Source organism: Macadamia integrifolia, chromosome 3 (assembly GCF_013358625.1).
Source record: "Macadamia integrifolia cultivar HAES 741 chromosome 3, SCU_Mint_v3, whole genome shotgun sequence".
Taxonomy (NCBI): Eukaryota; Viridiplantae; Streptophyta; class Magnoliopsida; order Proteales; family Proteaceae; genus Macadamia; species Macadamia integrifolia.
The window spans coordinates 15,303,716-15,323,181 of NC_056559.1; the positions used below are offsets into that span (position 1 = coordinate 15,303,716).

At 49.3% G+C, this 19,466-nt stretch overlaps 1 pseudogene; it reads left to right on the plus strand.

Moving 5' to 3' along the window:
• The window catches only part of LOC122073491, a 30,775-nt pseudogene extending 12,359 nt beyond the window's left edge, over nt 1-18,416 (plus strand).
• The last annotated feature ends 1,050 nt before the right edge of the window (nt 18,417-19,466 follow it).

The window sequence follows — 19,466 nt, forward strand, 5'->3', positions numbered from 1 at the left end:
GGAAAGGGAAGAAGAAGGTTCCTCCCTCCTCCGAAGCTCCCCCACCGAAGAAAAGGTCCAGGGCTGAAGGACCCAGTACCAAAGCGGTTTAGGCCCTCGCTGCTCCGGGCCATAGCTTGTCTGCCCGAGACTCTTCCCTCGTGGCAGACTTCAAAAGCCCGAGGGCTGGGAATGTTAAGGCTGAGGTTGGCTTTGTCCCTCGATGGTCGGTTAAAGAAGATGACACCCTGTCCATCGGTCGTGTCGCTCGTGAGCTGCTACTGAAGGGTTGCCTCCCCCGAGATGCCGCCGAAGCACAACGACAAGGGACGACGGCCATGATAACTAGCGCCTGCATTTTCATGGCAGGGGTAAGCTTCGGTCTTCCAAACCTTGATTTATAATCATTGCAACGTACTGACCATCGGTGTCTTATGTAGGCCGAAAACCAAGTGGGTGAGCTAGCGATCCGGGGCCGAAGCCATGGCCCGAGACCTCGAGGCTTCCGAATGCGAGAAGTCAGTCCTGGAGGATGAGCGTTCAGTTCTCCTCGAGAAGGTGGAGCACCTGGAAGCGGACCTTCTTTGTACTCACCAGGAATGCGATCAGAAGCTTACGGAGCTGAAGGCGCAGATAACGGCCAGGGTTCAGGAGGTCGAGACCCGAGGAGCGGAGAAGTATAGGGCCTCTAAGGGCTTTCGGGAGGAGGTCAAACGCACCATCGCCCCTGGGTTCACAATGGGTGCTACTGAGGTCTGAGACTGGGTCCTCGAGCACTACCCAAAGGTCTCTTTCGAGGACAGCGGGCTCATCTTCGAAGAAGAGTGTGTTGAGGCAGCCCCAACAACCACCGAGGTTGCTGACGTTGACGGCGAAGGCTGTAGCAAGGAAGGTGAGGTTCAACTGCAACGTGAGGTGCCTTTGACTCCTAGTCACGATGGCTCTAATGGGGAGATCTCCACCATGCCGACGACGAGGCCGTGATCCCGACAGACACCTCCGAAGCCATTCTGCACCCTACCTTAGCCTTCGGACTCTCTTTTTTTGTTATGTGAGCCTTCGGGCTGTCCTCTCTTTTTTCTTTTTGTGATGTGAGCCTTCAGGCCTTTTCGTGTAATCTCGGCCTTCGGGCCTTTTTAATGAATGAATATTTCCCTTTCTTTGGATACCTTTGCCTTTTGCTTTTTTGTATTTTCTTTCTGATAAGGGATCTTTAGCCCGTAGGTAGGTGCAAGAAGGCCGAACCCCTCGGCAGCCCTAGGATTAATACGCCTCTACTCTAGTACAAGGCCTAGTTCTGCTCCATCGTTTTATCCGAGAGGTTTCCCACGTTCGAGGGTCGTGGCCTTAAGGGATCCTGAACAAGTAGGATTCGGTCGGTGCCCCCGAACAAGGTAAGGACCCTCGGTCAGGTCTGCTCGACCTTGGCTGGAGCTCCCAACTGAGGCCGTGACCTTCGGTCAGGTCAGCTCGGCCTTAGCCAGAGCTCCCAACCGAGGTTATGACCTTCAGTCAGGTCTGCTCGGCCTTAGCCTGAGCTCCCAACCGAGGTTGTGACCTTCGGTCAGATCTACTCGGCCTTAGTCAGAGTCCCCAACCGAGGTCATGACCTTCGATCAGGTCAGCTCGGCCTTAGCCAGAGCTCCCAACCGAGGTAGGGACCTTCGGCTGTATCCCTTCGTCAAGTTCCCTTCGGCTCTACCTTGATCAACAACCGTGGTGATGACCGAGGTAAGGACCTTCGGCAAAGCTAAAGCCATCAAACAGGAGAATACCTATCAATTGCCGTAAACCAGCTTACATATTTTTCATAAGTAAAATCATCCGAAGAGCTTAGGATGAGGAGTTACAACTAGAAAGTGCTTAGGAGCAAAAAATTACAAAATGTGATTGCTCGCTACTTCACTACTGGTAGAATTTTTTCAAGTTCTTCGAGTTCCACGATCGGGGTACCCTCTCTCCCCCCATAGTCTCCAGGTGATAGGAACCCAGTCGTATTACCCTTGAGACTCTGTAAGGACCTTCCCAATTCGGAGCTAGCTTTCCTTGATGTCTCAGGTCTGATACTTCAACCCTTCTGAGGACGAGGTCGCCCATTCTGAACTCGTTCTTTCGAACTTTGGTGTTGTAGTGCCTCGCAACCCTCTGTTGGTAAGCGGCCATCCTTTCTTGCGAGGTGTCCCTGACTTCGCTCAAGAGGTCTAAATTCACCCGAAGTCCTTTATCGTTTTCTTCTTCATTGTAGAACTGAATCCAATGGGTTATGGCCCCTACCTCCACCGGAAGTACAGCTTCGGTGCCGTAAGTTAAAACAAAGGGTGTTTCTCCGGTGGCTGATCTCTCAGTTGTGCAGTAAGCCCAGAGGATATTGTACAACTCATCTGCCTATAACCCTTTGGCATCATCCAGTCTCTTCTTTATTCCTTGGAGCAGGGTACGGTTGATTACCTCTGTCAGCCCGTTGGTCGGTGGTTAACCAACAGATGTTTTCCTGTGGTCAATGCCGATGGCATCACAAAATGAGCCGAAAGTCGGGTTGGCGAACTGAGTTCCATTGTCCGTTACCACTACTCGAGGGATTCCAAATCGATAGACTACCGCTCTCTTCCTGCGCTGTTGGAAGCACCATCCACGTACAATGCCCAAGCCTTTTCTTCTCTGTCCTCAGAAGATTCTTGGGGATCGTCAGGAAGCGTCGTCTTGGCTATGAAGTCTGCGAGGGCCTGTGCTTTTATTGCGGTTCTTGGTTTGTACTGGATGTCAAATTCTCCCAACTTTATGGCCCAGTTTACCAGGCGACCGGAGATATCCAGCCACTGCAGTATCTTCTTCAGGGGCTTGTCTGTGAGCACGCATACCGTATGCGATTGAAAATAGGGCCTCAGCTTTCTTGCCGCTGTCACCAGGGCGTATGCCACTTTCTCCGTCTTCTATATCTTATTTCGGCATCTAGCAGGGTTTGGATGACATAGTATATCGGCCGTTGTTGCCTTCCTTCTTCCTTCTTCAGTACTGCACTTACAGCTACTGTAGATACAGCAAGGTACAATTGTAAGGTATCCTCGGTGTTTGGCTTTGTCAGCAGTGGGGGTGCGGCCAGGTACTCCTTTAGTTGTTCAAAGGACTTTTCACATTCCTCCGTCAACTCGAACTTCTTGGATCCCTTCAAGGCTCTGAAGAAGGTGAGGCATCTGTCAGCCGACCGAGATAGGAATCGCCCTAGGGCGGCGACTCTGCCTGTTAGCTCCTGGACTTGCTTCACATTCTGAGGTGACCTCATATCTCGAATGGCTTGTATTTTCACCGGGTTGGCTTCAATTCCCCTCTCTGAGACAATGATGCCGAGGAACTTTCCCGAGGCTACTCCGAATGCACACTTTGTCGGGTTCAGCTTCATGCCATACTGCCTCAACACCTGGAACGCCTTTTCTAAGTCTTGAATATGTTGTTCCGCCTTCAGGATTTTTACCAGCATATCGTCCACGTATACCTCCATGGTTTTGCCGATCATCCCCTTGAAGATTTTATTCACCAACCTTTGATAGGTGGCCCCTGCGTTTTTTAGCCCGAAGGGCATGACTTCATAGCAATACAGTCCCCCCTCGGTCACAAAGGATGTTTTCGGGACATCAACCTCTGACATCTTGATCTGATTGTACCCCGAGTATGCATCCATGAAACTCAACACCTCGTATCCTGCCGTGGCATCAATGAGGAGGTCTATTTTCGACAGGGGGTATCCATCCTTCGGGCAGCCCTTGTTCAGGTCAGTGAAGTCGATGCAGATCCTCCACTTTTCGTTTTCCTTCGGGACCATCACCACGTTGGATATCCACTCCGGGTATTGGATCTCGTGGATGAACTGGGCCTTCAGCAACTTCTCTACTTCTTCATCTATTTTCTACTACCTTTCGGGGGTGAAAGTTCTCTTCTGTTGCACCGGCTTCTTTATCGGGTTGACATTCAGATGATGCTCTATTACCTCTCGATCTATTCCAGGCATGTCTGAAGCCGACCAGGCGAAGACGTCAGAGTTGTTTCGGAGGAATGAGACGAGTTTTTCTCATTGTTGCCTTGGCATTGTAGCCCTGATCTGGAATTGCCGAGCGTTATCCCCCTCTTCAGCCTCAACTTGTACCAGATCCTTAGTCCGGTGCCGGCTCTTACTGGCAACTCAATCGATCCCTCCACTTTTACTGGGATGCCGGAGAATCCTTGCAACGGGTGTTCGACTTTCTTCAACTTTCCCTCGTCCAGGTCCATCTTCTGGAAAGCCTCAAGGAATAGGATATCAGTTGAACTGCCATTATCCACTAAGATCCTCTTCACTCTGCAATCCACTATGGTCATGGTGACTACCAGGGCATCGTCGTGCGGAGTGTGCACCCCTTCCAGATTGTCGTCTGAGAAGGAAATAACCGTCCCCGTCCTCGCCTTCTTGTTCGACCATTCAGCCACATGTATGCTTCTCGCATAGGCTTTTGTTTTCTTGGCCGAGACTGAACTTTCTCTAGCGGCTAGGCCTCCACATATTGTCGCTATAACCCTAGTTGGGCTCTTATTCTCATCCCGGAGGCGATGGTCAGCTTCCTCGGGTGTCCCGTCCCTTCGCCGTTCCTGATTGCCTCTGCGGGCTGGCCCCCTTCTTTCATAGCGGCCTCTGCCATCTCTCCGACGGTTGTCCCTACGGTCATTACCGTCATGGGCATCCTCTTTTTCACGTTCCACGAATCGGCCTAGATATCCTCTTCGGATCATTCCTTCTATTTCCCCCTTGAGGTGCCAACAATCTTCGGTGTCGTGGCCGTGGTCCCTGTGGAAGTGGCAATATCTGTCCATATTACGTCTCTCGGGGTGCCGTCCCATCTTCCCTGGCCACTTCATGGCTCTGGTATCCGGGGAGTCCTTTATTTGCATCAGTACATCCGTTCGTCTCCGGTTCAGGGGTGCGTATTTCTTGAACTTCCTTAGTGGATTGGGTGCCCGACCACGCTCAGACTTTCGTCTTTTTCCTTCTTCAGAGGGTTTGTCGTCGCCCCTTGAGATCCTTTTCCTTCCCGTCTTTCTTTCAGCTTCTTCATCGGCTTGAAGGGTTTCTTCCATTTGGATGTACTTATCTCACTGAGCTCTCAACTCGGCCAGGTTCCTCGGTGTATGCTTCGCCAAAGACCTTTTCAGCTCCTTATCCTTGACGCCTCCCAGCAGGGATGTGAACTCTTCTTTCGGGTCCAGACCTCTGATCGTGATCTTCTCTTATTGGAAGCGCTTCATGTAGTTCCGCAGTGATTCTCCTTCATGTTGCTTGACGTTGGTCAAGTTCAACATGGTCTTCTGAAGGGGTTTACTACTGGAGAATCCCTTCACGAAGAAGTAACTTAGATCGCTGAAGCTATGGATCGACTTCGTCGGCAGACGGTTGTACCATAGCCTTACCGCTCCTCTGAACGTCAATGGCAGGGCGCGACACATGATTTTTTCGAGACTCGATGGAATTGCATAGTGACCTTGAAGCCTTCCAGATGATCGACGGGTCCCCAGACCCGTCGTAGGTGTCATAATTTAGCAGGAAAAATCCAATCGGGAGCGGGTCCCTCATGACCTCATCAGCTAGAGCCGTGTCATTAGTGAGGTTTGGCTCACGAGCTTCCGTCTGATTTTCTGCCACCTTCTTGATCTCATCTTTCAGGTCCAGGATCATCTGCTTTAACCCCGAGTCCTCGTGTCTCTGTTTGTCTCCTTGGCGTGGTTCCCTATGTCGGTCTTCGGCGGCACGCCGCATCCTTCCCCTGGGTATGGGACTTTCCCTCATTGCTCGATTTCAAAAATTATGACCGGACCTTATCGATCTTGTACTGCTCCGGTGCTCGTCTCGAGCTCTCTCGGGCTGGATATGGGGGCCTTGCGATGCGTCACCGGTCTTCTGAGAGACATCTTTGGAGACCTCCTTCATTGCTTCGGCCATTCGGTCATATTTCTCCTGGAGGGCTTCGAACTACTCCCTTGTCACATATTCCTGCGCTCCAGGAGGGGGTGGAGGATTACTATCTCCGCGCATTGAATATCCGATCGAACGCTGGTATCTCGCGAAACCTTCTCGATCATCGTTTCCCCTTTCTCGTCCAATTTTCATCGAGGGAGGGAGCCCTCCTGAAGGTTCCTCTTGCCCCATGTTTATGTTCCATGCTGCTCTCGTCTTCTTACGATTATAGGTTCTCCCCACCATTACTGTCGTTTTCCACAGACGGCGCCAATCTGTTGCTGTCGAAAATCTGTATGAGCTGATCCTACACAAATAAAGAAGGCGGAGGCCCAAATGTTTATCCGGGGTTAGTCCTCCGACGCCCAAGTTAGAGATCGGCCGCACAACTTTTCATAAGGGTAATGGTGAGGGTTTTTCTACATACCTTTCTTCCTCTGCTCGGGCTCTTTCTTATAGTCCTTAGGGTTTAGGGTTTCTCTTTTCCTTGGAGGAATCCTCCTCGGGTCCGCCTCCTTTCCTCTTCGAGTCCTACTCGGATACGTCTTATCCCCTTCGTGGGGAATATTCTCTCTACGTGGTTGACGCGGTCAGACTCCTTGCAGACTCTAACAAGTGAGCGACGCGTGTCCTTTCTTTAGATACCACGTGTTCTTATCCTACTGGGCAATCAATTTGGCCAAATCAATCCGTCATGGGGATCATGTGGCCTTGGGCCATTAGAGGAATCATAATGAAGTGAAGTTGATCATGGTGATGATCAGTGGAAGACATGGGTGTTGAAAATCTAGAGGAGAAATGAGATCTTCAAATTTCAGAGGACAATTTGGGTGAGACCACACACACGAGATGGTGAAGCATGTATGTTCTTTATAAATCTGCCGAACTGGTATGTGGTGATTCCGGATTAGGTCCTTGTATGAGGAGCAACGTTACTGTCCTTGCATTAACTAAAGAAATTAGATTGGGATCAGTTGAATCAGCGGATTCAAAAAATCAATTGATCTTGATTCTGACAGATGCAAATTCTTACAATTTATTTTGGAATCATTCATTTTTTTTTTCTTTTTCTATAGATAGTGAAGGAGTAGAAAATCAATGAAACTTAACTTTTGTAGCAATATTTATAAATATTTTGGATAATTTTTTTAAAAAAAATCACATATCTTTTAGAAATCTTTGTTGCTTATTGATTTCAACTTTTAGGGTTCTAATCAATCTAGGCATGCAGAGATCAAGGTTTTAAGAAATTGGAATGGAATTGGTTGATTAGCAGATTTGAAATGAAATAAACTGATCTTGATTCTAACTATTGCCAATTCTTATAATTTATTTTTGAATCATTCATTTTTTTTCTTTAGATAGTATATTAGTAGAAAATTAATGAAACTTATGTTTTATAGCAATATTTATAAAACTTTTGAATTCCATTTCAATTCTGAAATGCTCATGCAAAAAACTTTAAATAATCATAGATCTTTTAGAAATCTTTGTTGCTTCTTATTGGTTTTAACTTTTAGAGTTCTAGACCCCAAAAAATTAAAATTGGTAAGAAAAAGCTTGGTAGGTGTTGCTGCCGAAAATCCATATGAGCTGATCCTACACAAGCACAGACGACAGAGGCCCGGAGCTTTGTCCGGGGTTAGTCCTTCGACGCTCAAGTTAGAGATCGGCCGCACAGTTTTTTTTTCCAGGAGTAATGGTGTGGGTTTTGATGCTTATCTTCTTCCTTCCTCTCGGGCCCTCTTATATAGCTCTTAGGGTTTAGGGTTTCCCCTTTCCTTGGAGGAGTCCTCCTCGGGTCCACCTCCTTTCCTTTTAGAGTCCTACTCGGATACGTCCTATCCCCTTCGTGGGGAATATTCTCTTCACGCGGTTGACGTGGTAGAGTCCTTGCAGCCTCTATCAGGTGGGTGACACATGTCCAGGTGGGCGACACATGTCCAGGTGGGCGACACGTGTCCTTACCCTACTGGGCAATCAATTTGGCCGTATCAGGAGCCCCCTTACTCCCACCAGGAGACTCTTCCTGTGGGAGTAATCAAAGTTTTCTTTATCTTTTCACCAGGAGACTCTTCCTTCGGCTTCGGCTTTAGTTCTGCTTGCGATCGAGACCTTCGGTCAGCCGATGTGAAGACCTTTGGTCAGTTCAACTCGGCCTTACCTGAGCCACGAATAGAGGTGCGGACCTTCGGTCAGGTCCGCTCGGCCTTTGCCTGTGCCCCTAACTGAGGTAAGGACCTTCGGTCAGTTCGGATCGGCCTTGCCTGAGCCCTCGACCGAGGTGAGGACCTTCGGCCAGGTCCGCTTGGCCTTGGCCTGAGCCCCCAACCGAGGTGAGGACCTTCGGTCAGGTCCGTTCGGGCGCAAACCTCGAGGGTTGGTAATTGGTGACGTGACAGCGCCATTAATGCTCGGGTAGTCGTATCGTTTTTCTTCCATTTATATAGTGTGGGGGTCCATTTTGTGGGGCACTTTTCTTTTTTCCATCGGAGAGCCTTCCTTTGGTCTCGGTGTTCCTTTCAGAGAGCTTACCCTCGGTCTCGAATTTCTTTTAGTTTAGCAATACTTCGAAAGTAAGTTCAATGTCTTGTTCGTCGGGCTACAGTCCGTCGTCCTCCGAGAGGACAAGGTCTAGCCGTAGGCGTCGGAGTCCAGGGGAGGTCCGAGGGATGTCCTCAGACTCCATCGATTTGCCCTCTGCCCGTGACTCATGGTCTGCTGCCTCACCGTCTGGGTCCGAGGGTGGCTCAAACGGTGCAGGATTTAGGGAGAGGATGCTCGATTCCCAAGCCCAAACCTAGGACCCCTTAGAGGTGGAGGCTCTCCACATTGTTTCTACCATGGATGAGCCGGAACTGGAGGAAGTGAGGGCCTCCTTCGGTATCTCGGACGCTTTCGAGCTCCAGCTGCCCAGACCGTCCGATCAAACCAGCTATCAGAACTCCAAAGAGTTGTGCTTGTACAAGGAGGCATTTAAGGCTGGCCTTCGGCTTCCCCTCCATCCTTTCTTCGCCCAAGTGTTTCGGCACTACGGGATTTGTCCGACCCAGCTGACGCCAAACGGATGGCGACAGATGCTCAGCTTCGTCGTCCTTTTCTCTAGGCACCAGAGGCATCTCTCCCTCCTCTCTTCATCAACTGCTTCTTCCTTCAGGCCTGTAAGGGGCTTTCGGGCTAGTACTACTTCTGCCCCGGAAGGACCTTTGGCTGCTGAACGATTACCTGACGTCGATCCCCAGGTGGAAGGAGAAATTATTCTTCTCGAGGTCGTCCAAGGGGGTGCCCTTCGGCACCGTCTGGGATATCCCTGACCTGAGGACGGTGAACTCCACCCCTATCCTTTTCGGGGTAGACGCGGAGTCGATGGCCATGGCGAGGCGGCAAGAAACCTGCCCTCCAGTCGAGTCCGATAGCCTTAAGTCCGACGCCATCCTGTTCAGATTCGGGCTTAGCCCGGGTGAGTTAGGCCAGCCCAAGTTTACTTCCCTTGGGCATCGATATTTTGTACTGACCCCCTTCGTTTCTTCATACAATGCAAATCTCCAGGGCCGAGGCTAGGGCTGCCGCAGTGGAGAGGCAAGTCCAAATAAGGGAGGCCTGGGAGCGGGATGCGCAGCAGTAGCAGAGACTGAAGAGGAAAGAGAAGAAGGGGCCCTCCTCCTCCAAGTCTACCCCCTGAAGAAAAGATCTAGGGGCGAGGGACCAAGCACCGAGGCAGTCCAGGCCCTTGCTGCTCCGGACCATAACATGCCTGCCCGAGACTCCTCCCCCGTTACGAACTTCAGAAGGGCGAGGGTAGGGAACGTGAGGGCCGAGGTTAGATGTCCTTCAGTGGTCAGTCAAAGAAGACACCTTGTCAGTTGGGCATGTTGCTCGTGAGTTGGTAATGAAGGGCAGTCTTCCCCAAGATGCCGTTGAAGCTCAACGACAAGGGACGGCGGCCATGATAACTAGCGCCTGCATCTTCATGGTCGGGGTAAGCTTCGGTCCTCTAACCTTAGTTTATTTATCATCGCAACCTTCTGACCATCGGTGTCTTATATAGGCCCAAAACCAAATGGGTCAGCTGGCGATTCGGGCCGAAGCTATGGGTCGAGACCTCGAGGCTACCGAATGAGAGAAGTCGGTCTTGGAGAATAAGCGTTCGGTTCTCCTCGAGAAGGTGGAGCACCAGGAAGCGGACCTCCTTATGCGCCAGGAATGCGATAGGAAGCTTGCGGAGCTGAAGGCGCAGATGGAGGCAAGGGTTCAGGAGGCCGAGGCCCAAGGGGTCGAGAAGTATAGATCCTCCGAGGACTTTCGAGAAGAGATCAAGCGTGCCATCGCCCCTGGGTTCACAATGGGTGCTACTGAGGTCTGAGACTGGGTCCTTGAGCGTTACCCAGGGGTCTCTTTCAAGGATAGCGGGCTCATCTTGGAAGAGGAGTGTATTGAGGCGGCCCCATCAGCCACCGAGGTTGCCGATGCCGACGGCGGAGGCTGTAGTGAGGAAGGTGAGGTTCAGCTGCAACGCGAGGTGCCTCCAATCGAGAGACCCACCATGTCGAGGATGAGGCCGTGAATCCGATGGACGCCCCCTGAAGCCACCCTGTGTCTTAGCTCAGCCTTTGAGCTCCCCCTTTTTTTTTATATGAGCCTTCGGGCCTCTTCATGTAATCTCGGCCTTTAGGTCTTTTCATGTAATCTTGGCCTTTGGGTCTTTTTCATGTAATCTTGGCCTTCGGGTCTTTTTAATGAATGTATTTCCCTTTCTTCGTATACCTCGACTTCTGCTTTTTCGTGTTCTTTCGGGTAAGGTGATCTTTAGCCCGTAGGTAGGTGCAAGAAGGCCGAAACCATTGTTGGCAGCCTAAGGATTTGCACGTCTACTTTAGTGCGAGGCTCGGTCCCGCTCCCTTGGCTTATCCGAGAGGTTTCTCGAGTCCGAGGGCTATGGACTTTTAAGGGATCTTGAACAAGTGGGTTTTCACCAAGTGTTGTGTTCCCTTTCAGCTCCAGCCGAAGGGTCTTTTAAACTCTGGTATTGATCCGATCATCCAGCCGAGGGAAGATCCTTCGGCCATTGTCACTCCCTACCGAATTGAGGACCTTCGGTCAGGTCCCCTCGGCCGTTGGCCTGAGCCCCGAACAGTGGTGAGGACTCTCGGTCAGGTCCGCTTGGCCTTGGCCTGAACTACCAAGTGAGGTAAGGACCTTCGGTCAGGTCCGCTCAGCCTTGGCCTGAGCTCTCAACCGAGGTAGGGACCTTCGGTCAGCTCGGCTCGGCCTTTGCCTGAGCCCCCAACTGAGGTAAGGACCTTTGGTCAGTTCTGCTTGGCCTTTGCCTAAGCCCCCAATAGAGGTAAGGACCTTCGGTCAATTCGGCTCAGCCTTGCCTGAGCCCCCGATCGAGGTGAGGACCTTCGGCTATATCCGTTCGACAGAGTTAAGGTCACCAAACAGGAGAGTTCCTCTTAATTGCCGTAAACCAACTTTCGTATTTTTCATGAATAAGATCCTCCGGAGTTTAGGATGAGGAATTACAACTTGAAAGTGCATAGGAGCAAAAATTGTAAAAATTACAAAAACAAGTGTGCTTGCTACTTCACTACTGATAGAATTTTCTTAAGTTCTCAGAGTTCCACGATCGGGGTACCCTTTCTCCCCCCGTAGTCTCCAGGTGATAGGACCCTGGTCGTATTACCCTTGAGATTTTGTAGGGACCTTCCCAATTTGGAACTAGCTTTCCTTGATGTCTCGGGTCTGATACTTCAGCCCTTCTGAGGACGAGGTCGCCCATTCTGAACTCGTTCTTTCGAACTTTGGTGTTGTAGTGCCTCGCAACCCTCTGTTGGTAAGCGGCCATCCTTTCTTGCGAGGTGTCCCTGACTTTGGCCAAGAGGTCTAAATTTGTTCGAAGTCCTCCATCGTTTTCCTCTTCATTGTAGTACTGAATCCGGTGGGTTACGGCCCCTATCTCCACTAGAAGTACAACTTCAGTGCCGTAAGTTAAAATGAAGGGTGTTTCTCCGGTGGCCGATCTCCCAGTTGTGCGGTAGGCCCAGAGGATGTGGTGCAACTCGTCTGCCCATAGCCCTTTGGCATTATCCAGTCTCTTCTTTATTCCTTGAAGGAGGGTAAGGTTGGTCACCTCTGTCAGCCCGTTAATCGGTGGATAACCAACAGAGGTTTTCCTATGGTCGATGCCAAGGGCATCACAGAACAAGCTGAAGGTCGGGTTGGCGAACTGAGTTCCATTATCCGTTACCACAACCTGAGGGATTCCAAATCGATGAACTACCGCCCTCTGGAAGAAGTCCCTTACGTTCTTTTTGGTTATCGTCGCCAGTGCTTCGGCTTCTGCCCATTTCGTGAAGTAGTCTACCGCCACCACGACAAACTTCCTTTGTCTCGTGGCCAGGGGGAATGGGCCCAGGATGTCGATTCCCCACATGGAGAATGGTATTGGGCTCGATAGAGATGAGAGCTCGGTCGAGTGGTGCCTGGGAACGGGGGCAAACATCTGACACTTGACGCACTTCTTGACTAATGATTCTGCTTCCTTCCTCATTGTCGGCCAGTACAGGCCCTGCCTTAGCACTTTATGTGCCAAGGCCCGGGCTCCCAGGTGTTGGCCGCATATCCCTTCATGCACTTCTCGGAGTGCGTACTCGCCGTCGGTGGGATTCAGGCACTTAAGTTACGGCACAGTAAACCCTATTTTGTAAAGCGTCCTGTCCTTCAGAAGGAAGCGTGCTGACCTCATTCGTACCTTCCTTGCCTCGTCCTTATTCTCAGCGAGTGTTCCGTCTTTCAAGTATTCGGTTATGGCATCCATCCAACTGTGGCTGTATTTGTCTATGGGTAATACCTATTGGGGTCTTTCGGTACTTGGCTGTGGTAGCACATCAAAATACACCGATCGTCCGAGGTCAGTGAAGTCGGAGGTGGCCAACTGCGATAGTGCATCTGCACAAGCATTCTCTTCCCGTGGCACCTGCCTTATCTCAAAATCCTTGAAGGCTGTTATTCTTTCTCGCACTGTCTTCAAGTACCCAGCCATCCTTTGTTCCTTGGCTTCGTAGTCTCCATTCACCTGTCCTACCACGAGCTGTGAATCACTATGCACCACCAGCTCCTGTACCATCAAAGCCCGAGCCAGATTAATTCCGGCTATTAACGCTTCGTATTTTGCTTCATTGTTGGAGGCATCGAAGTCGAACCGTAGGGCGTACTCTATCTTGAAACCTTCAGGGCTAACCAATATGATTCCTGTGCCGCTTCCTACGCTGTTGGAAGCACCATCCACATGCAATGCCCAAGCCTTTTCTCCTCGGTCCTCGGCAAACTCCTGGGGATCATCAGGGAGCGTCGTCTCAGCGATGAAGTCTGCGAGGGCCTGTGCTTTAATTACGGTTCTCGGTTTGTACTGGATGTCGAATTCTCCCAACTCTATGGCCCAATTTACTAGGTGACAGGACATATCCGGCCACTACAGTATCTTCTTCTGTGGCTGGTCTGTGAGTACGCATACCGTATGTGATTGAAAATAGGGCCTTAGCTTTCTTTCCGCTGTCACCAGGGCATACGCCACTTTCTTCATCTTTATGTATCTTGTTTCGACATCTAGTAGGGTTCGGTTGACGTAGTATATTGGCCGTTGTTGCCTTCCTTCTTCCTTCGTCAGTACTGTGCTTACCGCCACTGCTGATACAGCAAGGTACAGCTGCAAGGTATCCTCGGTGTTTGCTTCGTCAGCAGTGGGGGTGCGGCCAGGTACTCCTTCAGTTGTTCAAAGGACTTTTCGCACTCCTCCGTCTATTCGAACTTTTTGGTCCCCTTCAAAGCTTTGAAGAAGGGGAGGCACCTGTCAGCCGACCGAGACATGAATCGCTCTAGGGCGGTGACTCAACTTGTTAGCTCCTGGACTTGCTTCACATTCTAGGGTGACCTCATATCCTGAATGGCTTGTATTTTCACCGGGTTGGCTTCAATTCCCCTCTTCGAGAGAATGAAGCCGAGGAATTTTCCCGAGGCTACTCCGAATGCACACTTTGCCGGGTTCAGCTTCATGCCGTACCGCCTCAGCACCTGGAACGCCTTTTCTAAGTATTGAATGTGTCGCTCTGCCTTCAGGCTTTTTACGAGCATATCGTCCACGTACACCTCCATGGTTTTGTCGATCATCCCCTTGAATATTTTATTCACCAACCTTTGATAGGTGGCCCTCGCGTTTTTTAGCCCGAAGGGCATGACTTCATAGTAGTACAATCTTCCTCGGTCACGAAGGATGTTTTCGGGACATCAACCTCTGACATCTTGATCTGATTGTACCCCGAGTATGCATCCACGAAGCTCAACGCCTTATATCCTGTCGTGGCATCAATGAGGAGGTCTATTTTTGACAGGGGGTATGCGTCCTTCGGGGAGGCCTTGTTCAGGTCGGTGAAGTCGATGCAGATCCTCCACATTCCATTTGCCTTCGGGACCATCACAACGTTGGATATCCACTCCGGGTATTGGATCTCGTGGATGAACTGGGCCTCTAGCATCTTCTCTACTTCTTCGTCTATTTTCTGCTGCCTTTCGGGGGCGAAAGTCCTCTTCTTCTGTTGCACCGACTTCTTTGCCGGGTTAACATTCAGATGATGCTCTATTACCTCTCGATCTATTCCAGACATGTCTGAAGCCGACCAGGCGAAGACGTTAGAGTTGTTTCGGAGGAATGAAATGAGTTTTTCTCATTGTTGCCTTGGCATTGTAGCCCCAATCTGGAATTGTCGAGCGTTATCCCCCTCTTCGGCCTCAACTTGTGCCAGATCCTCAGTCGGTTCCCCCCGTTGATAACTGGCGTCATCGTTTAGATCTTCTATCGGGAGCGCCTCGCCCGCCTTTTCTCTTCCCCACAAGGTAGTGGCATAGCACCTCCGGGATGCCTCCTGATCGCCTCGACATTCCCCGACACCGTTCTTGGTTGGGAATTTCATCTTGAGATGGGGTGTGGAGACGACAACCTTTAGTAGGTTCAAACCAACCCTCCCTAGGATGGCGTTGTATGCCGAGGTAATGCCTACTACCAGGAAGTTGATCATAACTGTTACTTGGCGATCTCCAGTGCCGGCTCTTACTGGCAACTCAATCGATCCTTCCACTTTTACTGGGAGACCGGAGAATCCCTGCAATGGGTGTTCGACTTTCTTCAACTTTCCCTCGTCCAGGCCCATCTTCTAAAAAGCCTCAAGGAACAGGATATCAACTGAACTACCGTTATCCACTAAGATTTTCTTCACTCTGCAATCCGCTATGGTCATGGTGACTACCAGGGCATCGTCGTGCGGAGTGTGCACCCCTTCCAGATCGTCGTCTGAGAAGGAAATAACCATCCCCGTCCTCGCCTTCTTGTTCGACCATTCAGCCACATATACGCTTCTCGCATAGGCTTTTGCTTTCCTAGCCGAGACTGAACTTTCTCCAACGGCTAGGCCTCCACAGATGGTCACTATAACTCTATTTGGGCTCTTATTCTCATCCCGGAGGCGATGGTCAGCTTCCTCGGGTGTCCAGTCCCTTCGCCGTTCCTGATTGCCTCTGTGGCCAGGCCCCCTTCTTACATAGCGGCCTCTACCATCTCTCCGACGGTTGTCCCTACGGTCATTACCATCTTGGGCATCCTCCTTTTCGCGGTCCACGAATCGGCCTAGATATCCTCTTCGGATCATTCCTTCTATTTCCCCCTTGAGGTGCCAACAATCTTAGGTGTCGTGGCCGTGGTCCCTGTGGAAGTGGTAATATCTGTCCATATTACGTCTCTCGGGGTGCCGTCCCATCTTCCCTGGCCACTTCATGGCTCTGGCATCCGGGGAGTCCTTTATCTGCATCAGTACATCCGTTCGTCTCCGGTTCAGGGGTGCGTATTTCTCGAACTTCCTTGGTGGACTAGGTGCCCGACCACGCTCAGACTTTCGTCTTTTGCCTTCTTCGGAGGATTTGTCGTCGCCCCTTGAGATCCTTTTCCTTCCCGTCTTCCTTTCAGCTTCTTCATCGGCTTGAAGGGTTTCTTCTATCTGGTTGAACTTATCGCACCGAGCTCTCAGTTCGGCCAGGTTCTTCGGTGTATGCTTCGCCAAAGACCTTTTCAGCTCCTTATCCTTGACGCCTCCCAGCAGGGCTGTGAACTCTTCTTTCGGGTCCAAACCTCTGATCGTGATCTTCTCTTGTTGGAAGTGCTTCATGTAGTTCTACAGTGATTCTCCTTCATATTGCTTGACGTAGGTCAAGTTCAACGTAGTCTTCTGAAGGGGTTGGCTATTGGAGAATCCCTTCATGAAGAAGTAACTTATATCGCTGAAGCTGTGGATTGACTTCGTCGGCAGACGGTTGTACCATAGCCTTACTGCTCCTCTGAACGTCAATGGCAAAGCGCGACACGTAATGTTTTTCAAGACCCGATGGAACTGCATAACGACCTTGAAGCCTTCCAGATGATCGACAGGGTCCCCAGACCCATCGTAAGTGTCATACTTTGGCAGGCGAAAGCCGATCGGGAGCGGGTCCCTCATGACCTCATCAGCTAGAGCCGTGTCATTAGTGAGGTCTGGCTCGCGAGCTCCCGTCTGATTTTATGCCACCTTCTTGATCTCATCTTTCAGGTCCAGGATCATCTGCTTTAACCCCGAGTCCTCGTGTCTCTGTTCATCTCCTTGGCGTGGTTCCCCATGTCGGTCCCTGGCGGCACGCCGCGTCCTGTACTGCTCTGGTCCTCATCTCGAGCTCTCTCGGGCTGGATTTGGGGGCCTCGCGGTGCTTCGCCAGTCTTCTGAGAGACAACTTTGGAGACCTCCTTCATTGCCTCAGCCATTCGGTCATATTTGTCCTGGAGGGCTTCGAACTGCTCCCTTGTCACATATTCTTGCGCTCTAGGAGGGGGCGGAGGATTACTATCTCCGCGCACCGAATATCCGACCGAACGCTGGTACCTCACGAAACCTTCCCGATCATCGTTCCCCCTTTCTCATCCAATTTCCGTCTAGGGAGGGAGCCCTCCTGAAGGTTCCTCCTCCCCCATGTTCATGTTCGATGCTGCTCTCGTCTTCTTACTATTGTAGGTTCTCCCCACCATTACTGTCGTTCCCACGGACGGCGCTAATCTGTTGCTATCGAAAATCCGTATGAGCTGATCTTGCACAAGCACAGATGGCAGAGGCCCGGAGCTTTGTTCGGGGTTAGTCCTCCGATGCTCAAGTTAGAGATCGGCCACACAGTTTTTTTTTACAGGAGTAATGTTGTGGGTTTTGATGCTTACCTTCTTCCTTCCTCTTGGGCCCTCTTATATAGCTCTTAGGGTTTAGGGTTTCCCCTTTCCTTGGAGGAGTCCTCCTCGGGTCCACCTGCTTTCCTTTTAGAGTCCTACTCGGATATGTCCTATCCCCTTTGTGGGGAATATTCTCTTCACGTGGTTGACGTGGTTGAGTCCTTGTAGCCTCTATCAGGTGGGTGACATGTGTCCAGGTGGGCGACGCGTGTCCTTACCCTACTGGGCAATCAATTTGGCTGTATCAGTAGGGATAGATCATTATATAAAATTAGCATACCAACAATGAATTGTTTATTATATTGTATACTAACTAACTAGGGAATTAATGCAAAATATTGGGCAGGCGAAGAAGTAGCAAATATCACATACAAGGTGAAAGGCAAGGAAGTGTGGAGACCTTCATTGATAATTTGCCTGGTTTCCCAGACAACATCCGTTACAACGTCAAAGAGGGATGCTTTTTGATTGGTTTAGCTTCGGTACGTAATACATCGTCAACTAGTGATCGAATTGAGTAATGAAATTGTGAAAAGGATCAGTTGCTCGTACGATCACTTGGTTATACGAGTCAGTATCCACACTTGTTCTTTCTCTTTTCAAATATACCCATCTTTACCCTCGTAATAGTAAAAGGTGGGATAGGTGTTGGATACTGATTCATATGACCAGGTGCTTGTACGAGCAGCGGATCCAATCTTTGAAATTGTGTGGTTTTTTTTTTTTCATTTGTTGTATTCTTGTGGACGCTGCAGGAAAAGACATCCTTCTGGGTTGCACTAATAAGATATCCTATACTTCGGAAGACACTGTGGATGTTGGAAAAAGTGGTGAAACTCCCAAACATGCAGAGTAATGGGGGAGTGATGTCTGTAAATTTGGAAGGAGAAGCGATTGCACTCTATTCTGATCCAAGGTTGTCTATGGTCACTGGTGGAATCAAGATCCGGAACCAACTATACATTGGTTCTTTATCCACCGCCTACATCAGTTGTGTCGATCTGAACCAACTTGTATAATTCATTAGGGAAAAATAAATATACATTAGCATAGTGTATTGGAATCTCGCATACTATCTAACATTTTATCTCTGCTACTCTTAAGAAATTTTTTATCTACTCGGGAATTGCTCGTTCAACCGTGAAATATTGATTGCTTGTTGAACCCTGTGAATCGCGTGAAAGTATGATACTCCAAATTCGGGGGTCAAAGAGTTTATCATAAAACATTCTGGATGGAAAATTTGTGAGTAAAAAGATCCGAGTGAATCAAATTTGGTCATGGATCTAAGAAATATGAGAATTCCCTGATCTCTCTCAATATCTCTCCAATTCGAAGATCCAGGATTTGAATTGATGTCCTTTCATTGATTTCTATTTCATTGATTCCTCCTAAAGATTTCATTTCAATTGGAATCGTTGAATGTCGATCGATGAGTGATGGTACTCCTAAACAGTACCCAGTTTGATATCAAAAGTGATCAGCGACTACACAAGTGGGGTGAATTCAAATTTAAAGCAAAGACTACAAATACAAACTATTTGCAATAAAAAAACTAATAATGGAAATTTGGCCATACACTTACGAACAATGTAAGGGGGTAAGAAAAGAATAAGCATGAGAAACTGAGAGATTTATAATGATTTGGAAACCTTCCCTACTTCTACTTCCAAGGAGATATTCACTCTAAGGCTTAACCACTAACTATCAATTACTTTATCGGGTAGCAATCAAAATTAAAACAATTTTTCCAAATGGATCACTATCAACTTCGAACTGTGATTCTACTTGCATATATAGGACATATTATACACACAAGGAACAAATTACAACTCTTTGAATGAAAGAGGGGATCAAGAAATACCTCTAACTTAAGAAATATAAATAAAAAACACACTCTCTAAACCCTAAAAGCCTAACTGATAAAACTCAAGTTTAAGAACAAATTAAAACACTAGGGTCAACCACCTTTGGTTCCATTTGGACTTGGTGACTTAATTGTGGGGGTTTTTAGGCTAGAAAGAGACATAGGATTACAAATAAATTACAATTATGTCTATGAAGCTTGTCTTCAATGCTTTGCTTCCAAATCTTGATATCTTCAACCCTAAACTTGATGAAGCTTCTCTCAAAGCTTCCTTTATGCCTTGCCATCGACACGCGCTCTTGATCAAGTGGTTCTTCTTTGATGAGAGATAACCATTTGATTACTTGGGA